At 45.8% G+C, this 17,954-nt stretch overlaps 1 long non-coding RNA gene across 2 annotated transcripts; it reads right to left on the bottom strand.

The window, feature by feature from the left end:
• Positions 1–9,002: 9,002 nt before the first annotated feature.
• On the bottom strand, positions 9,003–17,083 carry LOC134739179 (uncharacterized). 2 transcript variants are annotated; one of them, XR_010125732.1, is made up of 9 exons: positions 16,955–17,083; positions 16,178–16,317; positions 15,319–15,447; positions 14,717–14,756; positions 14,278–14,423; positions 12,954–13,114; positions 12,391–12,671; positions 11,335–11,468; positions 9,003–10,090 (listed from the first exon to the last, which is right to left on the bottom strand). It is a non-coding gene; the product is annotated as an uncharacterized LOC134739179 (long non-coding RNA). The 2 variants fall into 2 exon arrangements; XR_010125733.1 differs by having other exon boundaries at positions 15,319–16,317; positions 16,451–17,073.
• Positions 17,084–17,954: the final 871 nt, after the last annotated feature.

Here is a 17,954-nt window from a genome sequence, read left to right as displayed (position 1 = left end):
TCGAAACTCAGGGAGGTTTGGTGACTTCCACTGGTCCTGAAGCTAGTAAGTAGCAGAGCCGGGATTTAACCCAGGGCTGTTTCCAAAGGCCTTGGCCTTTCCACCACCACTGCAATGCTTGCTTCATGTGGCCAGAACGTCACTGAAATAACACATCAGAGAAGTGGCCCAGTGGTCCTCAGAGGCTGTTGGCCAGCTCTTTGCCTGACCTGGCCCACCCAGCCATCGTGGGCCTGGCTCTAGTGACCCCTCCTGGGGGAGTCTTCCTTACCCTTCAGCCACCGCCAGTGCTCCACTGTCTAGGCTTCTGCAGTAACTTTTTCTCTCTGACTGTCTTCTAGTGTGTCTTGCCTTCAGTAATAATAAGTGGATGATGGTTTGATTTGATCGATGGAGATGGGGTGGTTGGGGGAGGCAGCTTACAGAGAACTATGTACATACTTCATGCCAGGCAGCCTGTTCCTCATCATCACAGAAAGCACCTCTTGAAATTCAACGATTTCAACAATTGTTGGAGGAGGTGATGAGATCCATTGGCATAAGTCCAGAAACTGCTTCAGAAGAGTGATGTGGTATGTTCCAGACCCCTCAGCAAGCCAGAGGCAAAGCTTAGACTGAAATCTACATCTTGTAACTCGGAGTCTTGGATTCTTTTCATCCCCCACTCAGCTTTCTAGTGGGATATAGGTGAACAGGGTTTTGTTTTGTTTTGTTCTGTTTTTTGTTTTTTGAGACGGAGTCTCCCTCTCTCGCCCAGGCTGGAGTGCAGTGGCACGATCTTGGCTCACTGCAAGCTCCGCCTCCTGGGTTCACGCCATTCTCCTGCCTCAGACTCCCAAGTAGCTGGGACTACAGGCGCCTGCCACCACGCCCTGCTAATTTTTTGTATTTTTAGTAGAGACGGGGTTTCACCGTCTTAGCCAGGATGGTCTCTATCTCCCGACCTTGTGATCCACCCGCCTCGGCCTCCCAAAGTGCTGGGATTACAGGCATGAGCCACCGGGCACGGCTGAACAGGGTTTTTTTAAAGTTCCTGAACTGGGTGGCTGCCCACAAGAGGGCACCCATGCCTCTGCGTGTGAGTATGGAAGCTGGTCGACTGCTGTGACACTCTTTGGGAGGACAGTCGGCATTTTCCACTTCTAGCAGCAGGTGGCACTATGGGCAAGAATATCATCACCCATCTTTCATCTACCACCCATGTGCTTACATCTGGGCTGCTGAGACCTGCGTACTTCGAATTGAGTATACCTGTCCTCCAAACTTGTCTTTATTTAAAATTTTGACATTTTGTTCACCATTTTTTGGACATTAATTCTGATTTTTAAAAAATTTGCATTCAAATATTATTTCTCTTGCTTACTGAGTTTTGATATCCCCTTAAATTTTGTGCCCCAGGTGAATGCCTCACTCATCTCACTAGTCCCTGCCCTGCCTCAGAGGTACACACTTTGGAGAATTTCCCAGGGGTTATACAAACAATGATCGTTTTAAGTGACTTAGTTTCTGTTACTCTTTTCTTTTGTATTACTCCTTACTAGAAATTGAGCTACCTTGGTGCAGGCCTGGGGAACAGGCTTTCTTTCCCACCTCCTGTCTTGGAATCGCCCTTTTCCCTTTCACAAAAGAAAGGCCAGCTCTTCACCCTTCCTGCTCTTACCATGGGGTGTGGCCCGGTGTGTAAAAAACCTTGGGGATGCCAAACAGAAGACGAATTGAAATATTGGTTTAGGTGTTAAGTAAAAGGCCATGTGAAAAATCCTTTTGCAAACTTAGTGGTTTCTAATCCTTTGCCTTTAACCTCCAAGATGAGCTTAATCAAGGTCTCAGCTGATAGACCATACAAAGTAATTTCCAATGACAGAACACTTTTTTCTTTTTAACAATTTATTTTATTTTACTTTAAGTTCCGGGTTACATGTGCAGAATGTGTAGGTCTGTTGCATGGGTATACATGTGCCACGGTGGTTTGCTGCACCTATCAACCCATCATCTAGGTTTTAAGCCCCACATGCCTTAGGTATTTGTCCTAATGCTCTCCCTCCTGACAAAACACTTTTGACCTTTACCTTAGAAGCTCAAGTACTAAGTGACACTGCTATAACAAAACTCCTTTCAGTCTCACCAACTTACTTATCTGAACAAAGTTTCTCAACATTAACAACTCTAAAAGTGAAAAATAGAAATCTTATTGATGCTGAATCCTGCTGTATTCTGCTAGATATGTGAGCCGATTTTTAAGAACTCTATTCATCTGATTAAGAGTAGTGTTTAACTGTGTTTATAAAAATATGTCATAGACCTGTGATGATTTTATCAATTGTGCTAACGGTAATTGTGTTAGGGGAATGCTAGAAAACTAAGTTGGAGGGGCACTGGCCTAAGCCCTTTCTTGGAGAACAGTGCTGCCCTCAGCATCTGTGAGGACGGCCAAGCAGGAGGAGGTGGTTTCTGGGAATGATCCTTCTGTCAGCTCTTGGTCTTCACTAGTGTGTGGGAGCCATGTGCACAGATCTGGCTGAGTTTTGCTCTCTTCTCCTCACCCCACCACCTCTGCTGTGCCTGTTCCTGTTCCTCCTTTCCCTTCTGATCATTCCTTCACCCTTCCTCACCCCAGCCCATCCCAGCCAAGGGGAGGAAGAGCTGGAAGGAGGCAGTACAGATGGAGACCCTCCGTGTGGAGAAAGGGGTGCATGGGAGACCTGAGACTGGTCCTGGCAGTACTGGCTGTGGGACCCTGGAGAAGGCCTGTGGGGCATCTTGGCCCCCAGTTTCTTCATCCGCAAAATGAAGTTTGGATTAGATGATCTCTAAGACCCCTGAGTTCAAGATCCTACCCACTGTTCTCAGCAATGTTTTTGTAGAATCCTTTCCAGATAAGAAAGCTATTTTGTAGAATGGAAATGGTGGCTGTTTCCTCTGCCCATCAAGGCTCATCCCCTGCACTGACCATCTCATTTTCTGCAGTGACTATTGGCCATTGCTATCTCTTGAATCCCAAATGTGTACACGTTCAGATGCCTGGTAGACACCACCATCTAGAAGCCCTTAGGCACCTACGTCAACATGTCCAAAAGGGAACTCAGGATTTTTCCACTCAAATCTGCTCCTCTTCCTGAGTTTACCATCTCTGTGAAGATCCTCACCTGCCCAGTTACCCAAGCCCCAAACCTGTGGGGCATCAAAGGTGACTTAGTGTCTGTCTTGAGACACTTGAGATCCAAGTAATTACCAGGACTCTATGATTTTTGCTTCCCAAAAAACTCTCTGATCTGTTCCCTCTCCTCCAATTCCATTGCTGTGGGGCTCAAGTCTCCTGCTTGAACCATTGCAAATAACAGTCTTACTGTTTCCGTAACTCCCCCATGTCTCTCCCACCCACCCTAAACCATGACCTTTGCTGCAATAAGCACTAGTTGTATGGGAGAGAAAGGCTGGTTCAGGCCTCGGTTGGAGCTGGCCCATGGAAAGCGATCTTCTCTTCCATGCGCAAACATGCACATCTTTGCCTCATCTGAAAACACTGCTCTGCTGGTGTGGCCCTAATGCCTTAGACCCCCAGGTGACACTTTTTCCTTTGATTTTGGCTTTGCACAGATAAAAAGGAGATATTAATAAAAACAAAACTAACAATGTTTGCACTGACCCCAAAGCCCCTTACCATGAGCTGGGCAACATTTAATACTCATAAACCTAGGAGGGAGGTATTACTAAACTTATTTCATAATTGAGGAAAATGAGGTATAAAGATAACTTTTGTGAGAACATTTAGTGATGGGCCTGGAATTTCAGCACAGGTCTGTTGCGTTCCAAAGCCCACATGCCATCTGCTATATAAATCAAGTCCTTCCTGGATCTTGAAGAAACTTTTAAGATTTTCTTGATGTGATTGTGAAAGATTTGTAAAGGAGAGTTGATAGTGATGTGTATTGATGTGTATTTGTGATTGGTGGTACAGCCTCCTGTAAAAACACATTTTCCACTCAGATTTTCTAGGGCTATTCTGAGGCCTAATGGTAAGCTCTACCTCACCTGCTTTTCGTGGGTGACTCATCTATGAGCATGGTTTATGAATCTTTCAAGCTGAAAATCATGGCACAACCCACAAAACAACTAACCTTTTTCTCCACTAGAAGGCACTGTTGTTTCATGCAATGTGAGAACACAGCCGGGGAGAAACATCAATGCAACCTTCATTTTTTTATTTTTATTTTTATTTTTATTTTTATTTTTTTTGAGACAGAGTCTCACTCTATTGCCCAGGCTGGAGTGCAGTGATGTGATCTTGGCTCAATTCAACCTCTGCCTCTTGGCTTCAAGTGATTCTCCTGCCTCAGCCTCCCTAGTAGCAGGGATTACAGGTGTGCTCCACCATGCTTGGCTAATTTTTGTATATTTAGTAGAGACAGGGTTTCACCATGTTGTCTTGAACTCCTGACCTCAGGTGATCCGCCCACCTCGGCCTCCTAAAGTGCTGGGATTACAGGCATGAACCACCGTGTCTGGCCCAGTGCAATCTTCAGAAGAAGAAACTGAGGTAGAGGGAGGCTAAGTGATCAGCCATGGTCACACACCTTGCTAGAGAATGAGCCCAGGAGTCTCACTTTTTTAGTAGGAAGTAGCTTTCTGCAAACCATTTCTCCAAATCAACACCTGGTAAGTATTGAGTGCCTACTATGCACCAAGCACTCTGCCTGCAGCCTGCTCTTGAGTTGTTGTTTACCACCTGACAGGACACTCGGCATTTTTAAGAGCTCAAAGACAAACGGATGGAGCTGCTTTTGAGAGTAGCTCTCCTGGTTTGCACTGTTGAGAAAATTGGACAGTAAGGTAGGAAAATGTTTTTTGGATGAGGACAGGCAAGCCACACAGCTAGGCCAAAGGCAAGTTAGGAAACTAGGGCTTCCTCTAACCTCTAGGGTTTTCTTAAACCAGGTTGTCAGTGGCAGTGACACTAGGTCAGGAAGAAACTCTAGATTTAGATTCCAGCTCTGCCACCTTCTAGTCTTGTGGCCTTGGAGAAGTCACACTGTTTGAACTGTGGTTTCTTCATCTGCATGATTTGAAATGGGAGGAGCAGCAGAGCCAAGTTCACAGACATGAAAGCTGAAGACAAGTTTCTTAGCCTCTCAAGTCAGCCATGGCTGGTTTATCTGTGGTTACTGTATCACTTCAAATCACCTATGAATGATTCTCTCCAAGGCCATTAGTGAAGGCAGCAGAGAAGGGCCTGGAGTCCACATCTGTTAAGCTACTAGATACTCTGCTTCCACGAGCCAGGCTAGCTTTCTATGATGAGAGATGTGCACCGGGAGGTGAAGAACAGATCATCCGCTGGGAACCACAGTGACCCAGGCTTAGGATCACTCTTTCTGAGGCTGTTTTCCCATCTGGCAGGTGGGCTTATTCCCTCCCTCACACTGCTGTTGTGGACTACACCTGTGTAAAGGCTCTGCCCTGCTGCTTGGCACACAATTATGAAGATCATGGAACAATGGTACCGATGAAAAAGCTTTGGAAATGAAACTCCCCTACATAAGAGATAACAAAAAGCATGACCTTTACCTGGGTAGGAAAAAAACACAGTGAGCTCAGCTGTGACCTAGTTCCTTATTATACAAGAAAGACAATTCTCTAGGGAAGATAGTCTGGCAATGCAGTTGGCTCTGAACTAATAAGGATCTGGCCAAATTGAAAGTTAGGTCAGTGGTTCTCAGGCCATGCCAGACAGTAAAATCACCTGAACTACTTTCTAGAAAACCCAGTACCCCGGCTGCACTCTAGACTGGTTAAATCAGAATCTCTGGGGAGCAGAATCAGGCACTGGTAGTGTTTAAAGCTCCCCAGGTGATTCCAAGATGTAGTGGTTGGGAACCAGACTTATGTGAAGCCAGCTGCCTCCTAGGTTAGGCTTTTGGAAAAAAACTCATCAGCCCTAGAATATCTCTTCCCATGGTCTTCCTCAAGAAATTCCTACCATTGAGCAGTGGTACCATGCACGCTAACCAGGTTTGGTGACAATCAGATTGGTTGTTTCAAATTGATTTTAACAAGAAGCAGAGGTTGGAGTTGAAGAACTTAGTGTAATCAGTTAATTTCTGTAGGAAGTAGGCATGCTTATCAGCTAGGATTAGGTTTGGTTGAAAATCCAGAATAACCGGGACTTAGCCAGGTATGATGGCCTGCTCCTGTAATCCCAGCTACTCAGGAGGCTGAAACAGGATGATTGCTTGAGCCCAGGAGTTTGAGACCAGCCTAAGCAATATAGCAAGACTCCCATCTTTAAAAAGAAGAATAATAAAATAAAATATATTTTAAAAAATAAAAACAGAGACTTAAACAAGACAGAAAACTTGAGCCAGGTAGTCCAGTGCTGGTCTGGCCTCTTCATGGTCATTGGAGATCAGAGTTCCTTCTATTTTTCCACTCTACCATCCTAGCATGGAGCTTCCATCTTTGAGGTCACCTCAGGGTCCATGATGGCTGCTGGAGCTCCAGCCATTATTATCCCCACTTCAGAAAGGAAGAATGGGTAAGAAAGGTCCAGTCAATTTCCTTTTTTTTTTTTTTTCTTAGATGGAGTTTCACTCTTGTTGCCCAGGCTGGAGTGCAATGGTGTGATCTCAGCTCACCACAACCTCTGCCTCCCAGATTCAAGCGATTCTCCTGCCTCAGCCTCCTTAGTAGCTGGGATTACAGGCATGTGCCACTATGCCCAGCTAATTCTGTATTTTTAGTAGAGGCGGGGTTTCTCCATGTTGGTCAGGCTAGTCTCGAACTCCCGACCTCAGGTGATCCGCCCGGCTCGGCCTCCCAAAGTGCTGGGATTACAGGCATGAGCCACCGTGCCTGGCCTCCAGTCAGCTTCCTTTAAGGAGTGTTCTCTTTTCCTTATACCTATCTCATAGGCCAGAACTTTTTCCAGTGTGTAGCTGTAAGGAAGGCTGAGAAGTCTGAGAAGTGCAGTCTTTTAAGTAGTTACCTTGACACCCAAATTAAATTAAACTCTTTAAGGAAAGAGCAAATGGGAAGCAACTAGAAGTTTGTGTCATGGAGCCATTGCAGACCCAAAGCCTGAATGTTGGAGGGAACTGGAAACTAGGGGGCAGGAGAATTAAAAGATCTTGAAGACTAAATGATGACTCATCCGCCTGGTTCCCAAAAGCTTGCTCCTATGAGTCTTTCAGTAGAGGAAGAATGTTTTCAATTGTGCGGCTGGGTTAAATCCTAGTTCCTTTTCAACAAATTTCTAGTTCCTAAGCATGGCTCTCTCAGCCTTTGCTTTGGAATCAGCCCTCTCAAGAGGCCTCTTCTTAAAGAGCATGAACCTAGGAGAGTGCTATGCCCCTAAGTACCTTCCTACCCACCTATTCCTGCATGGTAGGATCATTGATTGCTGGCTCTGTGACTCTGTGGCAGAGATTGACTAAACTTTGCACAGCTTTCTTTATTCTCCCACTCCGTTGGAGAGTTAGTTGCACCCTTTTACCAGTCATGTCCCAGTAGGAAACAGACTCCAACTCAGTTCAAAAGACTGTAATGAGGCCAGGTGTGGTGGCTCAAGCCTGTAATCCCAGCACTTTGGGAGGACGAGGTGGGCAGATCACCTGAGGTCAGGAGTTCGCGACAAGCCTGGCAAACATGCTGAAACCCCGTCTCTACTAAAAATACAAAAATTAGCTGGGCATGGTGGCACGTACCTGCAATCCCAGCTACTTGGGAGGCTGAGGCAGGAGAATCACTTGGACTCAGGAGACAGAGGTTGCAGTGAGCCGAGATCGCACCACTGCACTCCAGCCTGGGCAACAGAGTATGATTCTGTCTCAAAAAAAAAAAAAAAAAAAAAAAAGACTGAAAGGATTACAGGCAGTCCTCAATTTATACAGTTCTGATATGCTTAAATATCAATGATCATGGTTTAGTTAAATAACACAGTCCCCCAACCAGATAGTTCAAATTTCAGCTACATTGTTATACTGGTAAAGTATAATTTTATTTTATTTTGTTTTTTATTTATTGAGATGGAGTCTTGCTCTGTCACCCAGGCTGGAGTGCAGTGGCATGATCTCGGCTCACTGCAAACTCTGCCTCCTGGGTTCAAATGATTCTCCATCCCCAGCCTCCTGAATAGCTGGAACTACAGGCACATGCCACCATACCCGGCTAATTTTTGTATTTTTAGTAGAGATGAGGTTTCACCATGTTGGCCAGGCTGGTCTCAAACTCCTGACCTCAAGTGATTTCCCTGCCTCGGCCTGCCAAAGTGCTGGGATTACAAGTGTGAGCCACTGCACCTGGCCCCTTGCTAAAGTATAATTTCACTGCTAACGCTTCAGGCCACACATCACTAACAGATATGCTGCATGATCAGTGACCCACCACATTGCTTCTTTCAAAGTGTATTGGTGACTGGGCACCATGTACCTGTTATTCAGTTCATCCACTGGCAGCAAAGTGTGTAGTTGTGTTGCACTTTGTCTTCTGGTGAGAAATTTATGTGAAAGTTTACAAAAATGGATAATTGAAAGAGGGAACTGACTAATAAAAATAAAAATGCAGCAAAGAAATGCAAAGTGAGAATGATGGAAGTGAGGTTTGTGTAGAATATAAGCGGAGTTAGAAAAGAAAAAGCTGACTGTGGGAAGGTGGATGCTGCTGCTGTTTGAAGTTCTGGATATGCAGCCAGAGGAACGTAGTGACTGTGAGCTTATCTACATAAACGAGAAAAGTGCCTGTGGCAAAAAGGATGAAGATGTCTTGGAGGAAATGATGCCAGCAAAAAACCACGTAAAGGAATTCTTAGAGATATTTTGTGACATTGAAAGCAAAAAAGATAAAATGTAAGAACTAATCCAAGCTTGAGAAAGGAGGATGACAATTTTCCGGGAATAGAAAAGATACTCACTGAATCAAAATCTATGTATAATGGGAAGGAAATGACAAGCACTGTCCAAACTGTTCTCGGTAAGATTTTCACAAAGAAAACACTTTAATTTCCAATGTTTCTAATGTTTTCAATTAGTGTATTTAATATCAATTTTTGCGACTTTTTCTCTTACTGACAGTAAGAAAGTTTAATGTTTTGACAAACATTTTTGAAAGGTCAGAGGACAATCGTCATCTTCCCCATTGATTATTAAGATTGTTTTGCATGGTTTCAGCTTACATGGCCATTTTACAGTCCTAGACTACTGTGCAAAGTGAGGGCTTCCCATGCTTACACAGCTCTGGGTACTATTCAGCAAAACGACAAGGGATATTAAGGCATTCAGAGGCTGGCCACAGCGGGAAGTACCCTGTCAGGCAGAAGGCCACAGGAGCAAATAATGCTGCTGGAGCCATAGCTGGTCTACGCAATAAGAGATCTCTCAGTGGAGGACATAGCCATAGACAGAAAATGCAGCAAAGCACACAGAGGAGACTGGGAGGAAACAGCCCAGCACCTGCCTCTGTACAACCTCTTAACTCTTGCAGGTGCTTTCCACTCGGGGAAGCCAGCTGGAAGCCAGCTAGCCATGGGTCCAGGCAATGCAGTCTGGTCAGACTCCCAGGGCACAGAGCTGGGTGGAGGTGGATGGAGCCCAACTGGGGGCTTACATACAGTTAACATTGTACTTTCTTTCTTTTTTTTTTTTTCCAGACAGAGTCTCACTCTGTCATCCAGGCTGGAGTGCAATGGTGCAATCTTGGCTCACTGTAACCTCTACCTCCTGGCTTCAAGCAGTTCTCCTGCCTCAGCCTCCCAAGTAGCTGAGATTACAGGCACGGGCCACCATGCCTGGCTAATTTTTGTATTTTTAGTAGAGATAGTGTTTCACCATGTTGTCCAGGCTGGTTTTGAACTGTTGACCTCAGGTGATCTGCCTGCCTCCCAAAGGGCTGGGATCACAGGAGTGAGCCACCGCGCCTGGCCGTAACTTCGTGTTTATATCCATGTCCTACAGTTGAGGACAAAGCTATCTGCATCTCTGAGTACCGCTGATAAAGACAAAGTAAGCAGAGGTGGAATCCAGGTTTCCATGCTCTCAGTGTAGGGCTCCTAACATCTCCGGTGATCCAGCATCCCCTTTGGAGCTGCTTACCAGTTTGACTAGGACAACACACAGAGTTAGAGGTCAATGAGGAGGAAAAAAAGTCAACCAAATCTTTCTTCCTGGCCCCCCAAAAGTGTTTTGGGGCTCTAAAATACAAGCATATGCTTCAAATATTTCCAATGAACATTTTCCATGTCAAATATACCTCTGGATTTTTTTTCTTTTATCCTGGCAAGCTGTATTGCTTCTGGATTTTTAATACTCAAACCCCACAAAGTGTACTTCTCAATGTTTTTCATCCAGTGTTTTTAAGAAAAATTTCTATTGACAGTCCACAAGACTCAGTAGATTTTAATCAAGATAGGCTGGGAAAGTTTCAGATTACATCCCAAAGACAATGGTTGGAATGGCAGGGCAGGTGTGGGTACACCTCTCTCAGATGTTGCTGTATATGACGTGTAGTGCTTGGAATCGAGTTTTACGGCATTTTACTTTCTGACATGATAGTTTCTGTAACTTATATAAGGGATTTGTGTGTGTGCGTGTGTGTGTGTGTGTTTTAGTTACATATTTGGAAATCTCTTGGGGACTTGGGGCATTCATTAAGCCAGAGTTTACCATTTAAATAGGAAAGAGGGTGCTATTCTGCAGAACACTTGATTTCCATGAATGGTCTACCATTAGGAGATGGCTGTATGTTCCCCTGTTGCTCTGGGGCTGGTTCAGGGATAATCCTTTCCATATGGGAGCTCCCAGTCTCATAAATTTCCCCACTAAACCTATCTAGAATGCCCCTCAGTGCCCATTTAAGTCACCTGTGCTGCAGGTTTCCTTGCAAGAGGACTAAGAGGATCAGCCAGGCAGTGTTTCAAAACCTCGCCACTATTGGCATTTCGGGCTGGATAATTCTTTGTTGTGGGGGCTGTCCTGTGCATTGTAGGATGTTTTCCAGCATCCCTGACCCCTGCCCGCTAGACGCCAGCAATACCCTGCTTCAGCTGTGATAGCCAAAAATGTCTGCAGACCAGTCCAAATGTCCCTAGGGGGGCAAAATTACCCCTGGTTGAGAAGCTGAGAACCACTGAGGTAGAGGGTAGCTGCAAAGTTCCTCACAGAAAGGTGCCATGCAAAATGTAGTAGTTGAAGTAGAATTTATTTATTTTTGATGTTTCTAATTGCAATTCTGTTACTTAACATGACATAAGGAAACCATATTTCCCAAAGCAAAATTCAGAATGCACAACAAAAGCTTTTTTTAAAAAACAAAAACAAAAACTCTTGTACGAATGTATTTACTTACCAGCAGTATATAGTTTAAGTCACATTTGTATAGGGTTTTTTTTCTGCTCTCTTCCGCCTTTATCCTTCACAGATATTTCCCTTAATCAATCTCTTGTATGTTTAATTCCTTCTTGGCCTCTGCTTCTAGGAGAACTTAAATGGATTCAAAGACTCAAAAAAAGTGGTAGTGGCAGCTGAAGCCAATATGGCCGTGGAGGGCACCACTCAGATCGCTTTAACAGAACCTGCTGCAAGGAGCAGAGTTGACTGACAGCCTTGGCTGCCACCCCTAAGGACACTAGACCAGACTTAACCCGGCTGCCTCTGGGCAGTGACTGAGTACATAGGAGCGTTTGTGCTGATCCACTCCTACCCAACGAGGGTGACTCCTCTCATGGAGAATTTTAGTTTGGGAACTCCCCAGCAATCTGGCCAAGATGTTCTCAGAACTGTACTCCAGTCTGAGGTTCTTCCTACCTAGCCTTTCCTGCTCTCTCTTTTACACAGGTGTGGGACCTGTGTTGCGGAGGGCTCTCCCTGCCTATTCCTGCTCCCTTGAACCCTGGATCCTTCACAGGTGTTGCCCCCAAAACATCTCTTACACTTCTAATCCCATCCTGTCTGCTTCTCAGAGAACAGACAAGTAATGAATTCCCTTCACTAAAACAAAATTATGCAAAATATAATATGTATAATAAAATTATACAAGCTATAACAAGGTAATGGAATAATTATACTATTCAAATCAGAGATGTACCAGAAAATCGGCATGTACAATTACCTTAGCTTTGCTTCCCTTAGATGTGTTCTCTTAGGAAAGGATTGCATTCCTAAGAGAATTATCTGTACTAAGGAACAGGCACTCCATAATTGCCTTCCCCACCCCTCCACCTGGAACTTTCTCTAATAATGTAGAAGACACCTGCACACCAATGGTATCATAATCCTTTTTTCCTGACATGGCTTTGGATTCCATTCTATCCAGATAGAGGAATGGAACCCTGGATCCATTCAGTTCACAGAGATACGAATCCTCTAAGCTAAGATGCCATTTTACCCTCACCCCTAAACAAACCTGCTTCCTTGTTCTTGTCTATCCCTCCTCTTCTTCCTCTTCAAATGTGATGATCATTATTCAACATGAAGATATGAGTCTGGGATACAGAGCAGGCTGAAACTTAAGGACTGAGGCTTCGCCTTTGTAGCCAGAAAGAGGAAAGTAGTCCCTGACAGCTGGCTCTTACTGGCCAGGTGCTCACGGCTGGGCTGTAATGTTTTTCTGCTGAACCACAGCCTATCTCACAGATTGCCAGCATCAGACGGGCTGGCAAAACCAAGACCATCCTTTAATCATGTCTGAGTAGAGACAAAAACAAGGTCACTGTGCAAATCACAAGAATCACTAAATATCCCCCACTCCAGCTAACACAACTGACTGCTTGCTGTTTTTTAACCAATCACAGCTTTAGCCCTGCTGCACGCATTCCACCTTCTGCATAAAAATTAAGATGCCCTCTCATAGTATTGCTCCTGCTTCCTGATAGCATCCAATCCAGAGCAAACCCCTGCTTGAGACGTCTCTCAAATCACTTAACATGAGCCCATATATATTAGAAGTCCCTTCTAACACCGTCTTACCGAGACACCCCATGGTTCCTCATCACAGACAGACTCCCCCACTGCAACAAATTAAAAAATCCAATTTTGTTCCTGGGGGTCTTTGGCTACAGGGCACAGGCAGTAGCTGGTCAGGTCCTGGCCAGTTCTATGACTCTGGCTCCCAAGGTGCTAGATTCTGCCTATGAAAGAAAAGGATAAGAAATTAAAGAGTACAAGACAATGAGGAGGAAAAGGATTTCCGGACAGACAGCTCAGATGGGGATGAATCTCCTGACCAGAGTTCCCACTCCAACTCTTGTTGCCCTGTGACCTTGAACAATTCATACTAATTCTTCCTCATTGGTAAAGTAGAAATACACTTAACCTTCACAGGGCTGTAAAACAAGTTCCAGACCAATCAAGACCGAGAACAAGCCACGTACAGTGGCCAGCATACAGAAAACACATGCTGCACGGGTGGGAGACACTGGTGAGTTGGACTTACAGTGAGTTGAGGAGAAGACCGAAGGTCCTGAGAACTGAGGAGGAGATGAACTGAGAGAGAGTGAAAATCTGGTCATTCTGGGAGAGAGAAGAGCTAAGAACATCAAGGGGAAACAAAGTTGGAAATAGGAATTTAGGACACTGATATGGTTTCGGCGTTTGTTCCCTCCAAATCTCATGTTGAAATGTGATCTCCAGTGTTGGAGTTGGGGCCTGGTGGGAGGTGATTGGATCATGGCGGGTGGACTCCTCATGAATGGCTTAGCACTATCACCTAATTCTCTTGGTGATGAGTGAGTTCTCACTTTACGAATTCACCCAAGAACTTGTTGTTTAAAAGGAGCCTGGCACCTCCTCCTCTCTCTTGCTCCCTCTCTTGCCATGCGGCACGCTGCATCCTCTTCACCTTCTGCCATGACAGGAAGCTTCCTGATGCCCTCACCAGATACAGATGCTGGCACCATGCTTTGTGTACAGCTTGCAGAACCATGAGTCAAATAAACCTCTTTTCTTTATAAACTACCCAGCCTCAGGTGTTCCTTTATAGCACTGCAAATGGACTAACACAGAGACAGAGGAAAGTGGTGACCAACTTTATCCCAACTGGGAGTTCCTTGCCCTTGAAGGGTACCTCAGCATATGACCATTTTGCTAGGGGAAAAGAGATTTGGGGAGGCACCGGGAACTGTAGCAGAGAAATAGTGGTAACGGATAAGGAGCAACATCGGACAGATGAGTGTTGAGGGAGAGGCCAAGAAAAACAGGAGAGGGATATCTGTCCCTGGAAATGAGGTCCACAAGTCCACAAGCCTGGAGAGCTGGCTCAGAGGGAGCCATGGCTGGACAGTTCTCCCCTTACCTTCCTTTGTGCATCAGAAGGAAGCGAATCAGGTAAGGACTGCACAGCAGGGGCCAGGTCCCAGCCTCCCAGTGGCCTTCATGATGCTCTTCCCAAGACTCAACCTTGGGTCTCCTGAACAGTCACCAAATCAGAAACACACAGGCCTTTCAGGAGAATAGAACAATTATGAGAGTCACCTTCCAGAGACGCAGGAGACCAAAGTCAACATCTCCACTTCTAACTAGCGGGTGGAAATAGAGAGTACTGGTTAGAAAAACCGATGCTTCTAGGAGATACTAGACTTAATGGGACTGTGAACTCAAAGAGGGGAAAACAGAAAGGTGCCTGGAAGGTTTTTGGTACTTCTGGGCCAACTTAGTGAAGAATGGGCCTAGCTCGAGGCCTTTAAGCCACGCTACCCCGTCACACTGCTCACATTTTTAGCTGCGTGCTTTACCTGTGGGAGGACTGTTGGGTCCCGGGTGGGGAAATGTATGCTGCAAAAGAAAAAGCTGGTCAAAACTAGGATGTAGGGGTGTCTGATGGCACAAACTATTTTTGCTCTCATTGGTGAAAATGTCAGCCAGCAACTCACTTGGCAAAGCCCTTAGTACAGTCTCATGGGTAAACGGGGCTCATTCGCTACTCCCCTTTGTCCTCAGTCGGGGTCCTAGCCCTTTCCTCACTCACAGGCTGATGGTCTTGAACCTGGTTATAAGGGGTTTCTGGGCCCTAATTAGAACCACAGATTCCCCACTGATGAGTGCCTCGCCTCTCCCCAGGATTCTGCAGAAGGCCCCTGGGGAGCAGGCAAGGCCTCAGCTCACAGCCTCCTACAGCCCAGCTGCCCCACCCTTGGGCTGTGTGTGGGGCTGGGCCGGTGCCTGCAGGGCTCAGGGCTGAGCTTGTACTGCCATCCTGAGACTAACCATGGGCTCAACCGTGCCTCAGGGCTCCCATCCCCACTGTCCAATGACTGCACCTGGTCCCTGGGGACTCCATCCCATCCCTTCTCTCCTTCCCCTCCCTTCTCTCCCCCACCCCCATCCGAGGCATCACCCTCTGTGGCCTCCTCCTTCTCCAGGCTCTTCTTTCTCAAGGGTCTTTGTCACTCACTGTTGGAGGATTTTGTATCCACTCTGGCCTAGGTATCTTTTCCCCTGGTTGTCTATAGTTTAAAATCATGACCTGGAAGTGGAAGGCAAGGTGAAGACAGGTGACAGTTGATTAAAAAATATGCCTCAGGCTGGGCGCAGTGGCTCATGCCTATGATCCCAGCACTTTGGGAGGCCGATGTGGGCAGATTATGAGGTCAGGAGATCGAGACCATCCTGGCCAACATGGTGAAACCCCGTCTCTACTAAAATATGAAAAATTAGCCTGGCTTGGTGGTGCACTCCTGTAGTCCCAGCTACTTGGGAGGCTGAGGCAGGGGAATCGCTTGAACCCAGGAGGCGGAGGTTGCAGTGAGCCGAGATTGCACCATTGCACTCCAGCCTGGTGACAGAGTGAGTCTCCTTCTCAAAAAACAAAAAACAAACCCAGAAACAAAAGCAAAATATGCTTCAAGACATACCCCATACCCCTTCCCTCCCTGGGAGATGAGGGGGAGGGAAGGGCCCAGGTGAGTCTCCTCTTGGAGGCCCTTCCTAAAAGCCCAGGATGAGAGCTTTACCTTATAAACTAGAAACCAGATCTGGGAGAGACTGGGGGCTGAGGTGAGCTGGGATCTTTGGCTAGGGGTTTTTGGGGTAGCCCTTGGAGATGTCTGGGAGGCAATGTCCCCTGAGCACCAGCAGGCCTTTAACAGGCCTCTGTGGCAAGAACACTTGCATGGGAACTTGCTGGAAGGATTTGACCAACTCAAACCCTTGCTCATTGCTTCCTCTCCCCCTTCCTCACCTGATCACGTCCTTACCAACTCAGGGTGGCTGTCCGGAGGGGGGTCAAGCACAATGGCCCATGTTTGTTCTGCAGAAGCCCATCCGTAGAACAGCCGTTATCTTCAAAACCCTCTTCTTGACTCTTGAGGTCCTCAAAGAACTTGGGAGAGAGGACCTGGAAAATGTCACTTTGGATACTTAAAGGGGGACTAAAACAGCACAAAGGTGCCTGTTTCTCTCCACCCCAAACCACGGCTATGATGAGATGGATCAAGAAATCCCCAAAGTGCCACCATCCCCAATGGAACCTGTTTGGTTCTCTTTATTCCCCGATGCCCTGAATATGGGTTTTCTCTCTCTTTCAGGTGAGAAGATATTACATTGCTGTTGCTAAGGTCCGGTAGTTCTCTATGCAGAGGTTTAGGCTGAAGGTGAACGCTGAGGTGCTCCTGTCTCTTACAGATGCAAAATCTATAACCCGTGAGCTGCTCTGGCCTTCAGCATTCCTGAAGGGCTGGGTGGGATGCATGATTTTCATTTTCAATATCCAAATGAAAATTATTAAAGAATATCACTGGGAAATCATTACAATATGTTTTAATTAGTTTATAGATTAACGTAGTTTGTTTACTAATGTAAGTAACTTGTAATATGGTCCGTTGCTTTGGGAGCAGAGCTAGAAATGAAAGCTCACAGTTAGGTAAACTGAATAAAGATTGGCAAAGGACTCCCATCACATTTTATTACTGCCCTGATAGCCACAGCCCCGCATTCATTTCTCTTCTAGTTTTGTAACCGCCCAAGGGGTTCACCTTGCCTGCTGCCTAGACAGAGTTGATTCTTCAAGACATGGGAATTGCAATAGAGAAAGAGTAATTTATGCAGAGCAGCCTGTGCAGGAGACTGGAGTTTTATTATTACTCAAATCAGTCTCCCCAAACATTTGGGGAGCAGAGTTTTTAAGGATAACTTGGTGGGTTGGGGGAAGCCAGTGAGCCAGGAGTGCTGATTGGTCAGAGATGAAATCTTAGAGAGTCACAGCTGTCTTCTTGTGCTGAGTCAGTTCCTGGGTGGGGGCCACAAGATCAGATGAGCCAGTTTTTTGATCTGGGTTGTGCCAGCTAATCCATCAAGTGCAGGATCTGCAAAATATCTCAAGCACTGATCTTAGGAGCAGTTTAGGGAGGGTCAGAATCTTGTAGCCTTCAGCTGCATGACTCCTAAACCATAATTTCTAATCTTGTGGCTAATGTTAGTTCTATAAAGTCAATCTAGTTCCCAGGCAAGAAGGAGATCTGCTTTGGGAAAGGGCTGTTACCATCTTTGTTTAAACTATAAACTAAGTTTCTCCCAATGTTAGTTCAGCTTATGCCCAGGAATGAACAAGGACAGCTTGGAGGTTAGAAGCAAGATGGAGTCAGTTAGGTTAGATCTCTTTCACTGTCTCAGTCATCATTTTGCAAAGGTGGTTTCAGTTTAGAGGTGTCTTAATAGCTCAAGAAAGCAGCTATTGGAATGGAGACATCAGGCCCTGGCTTGGTGCCGTGTTCATTGAATGAATGAGTGAATGCTACTACCTGAGGTTTCTATCTCCTCTCACCATGTGTCTAACTCTCCCTACCAGCACTTTACATGGTAACTTCTCCATCAGCACATAGCACAGTGTCTTGCACATAGCAGTGTTCAATCAGAGTAAATTGAAATGACTGAATTGAATTGGATGTACAGTGAAGTAAATACCACACATGTTAGTGCTACTAACACTAAAATTCTTCATGCAGGACAAAGCAGATGTGATGCCATGTTCAGCCA

Source organism: Pongo pygmaeus, chromosome 2, assembly GCF_028885625.2.
Source record: "Pongo pygmaeus isolate AG05252 chromosome 2, NHGRI_mPonPyg2-v2.0_pri, whole genome shotgun sequence".
NCBI classification, from domain to species: domain Eukaryota; kingdom Metazoa; phylum Chordata; class Mammalia; order Primates; family Hominidae; genus Pongo; species Pongo pygmaeus.
Note: the sequence above shows the minus strand (reverse complement) of the source record. Positions and strands in the feature narration are given on the sequence as shown.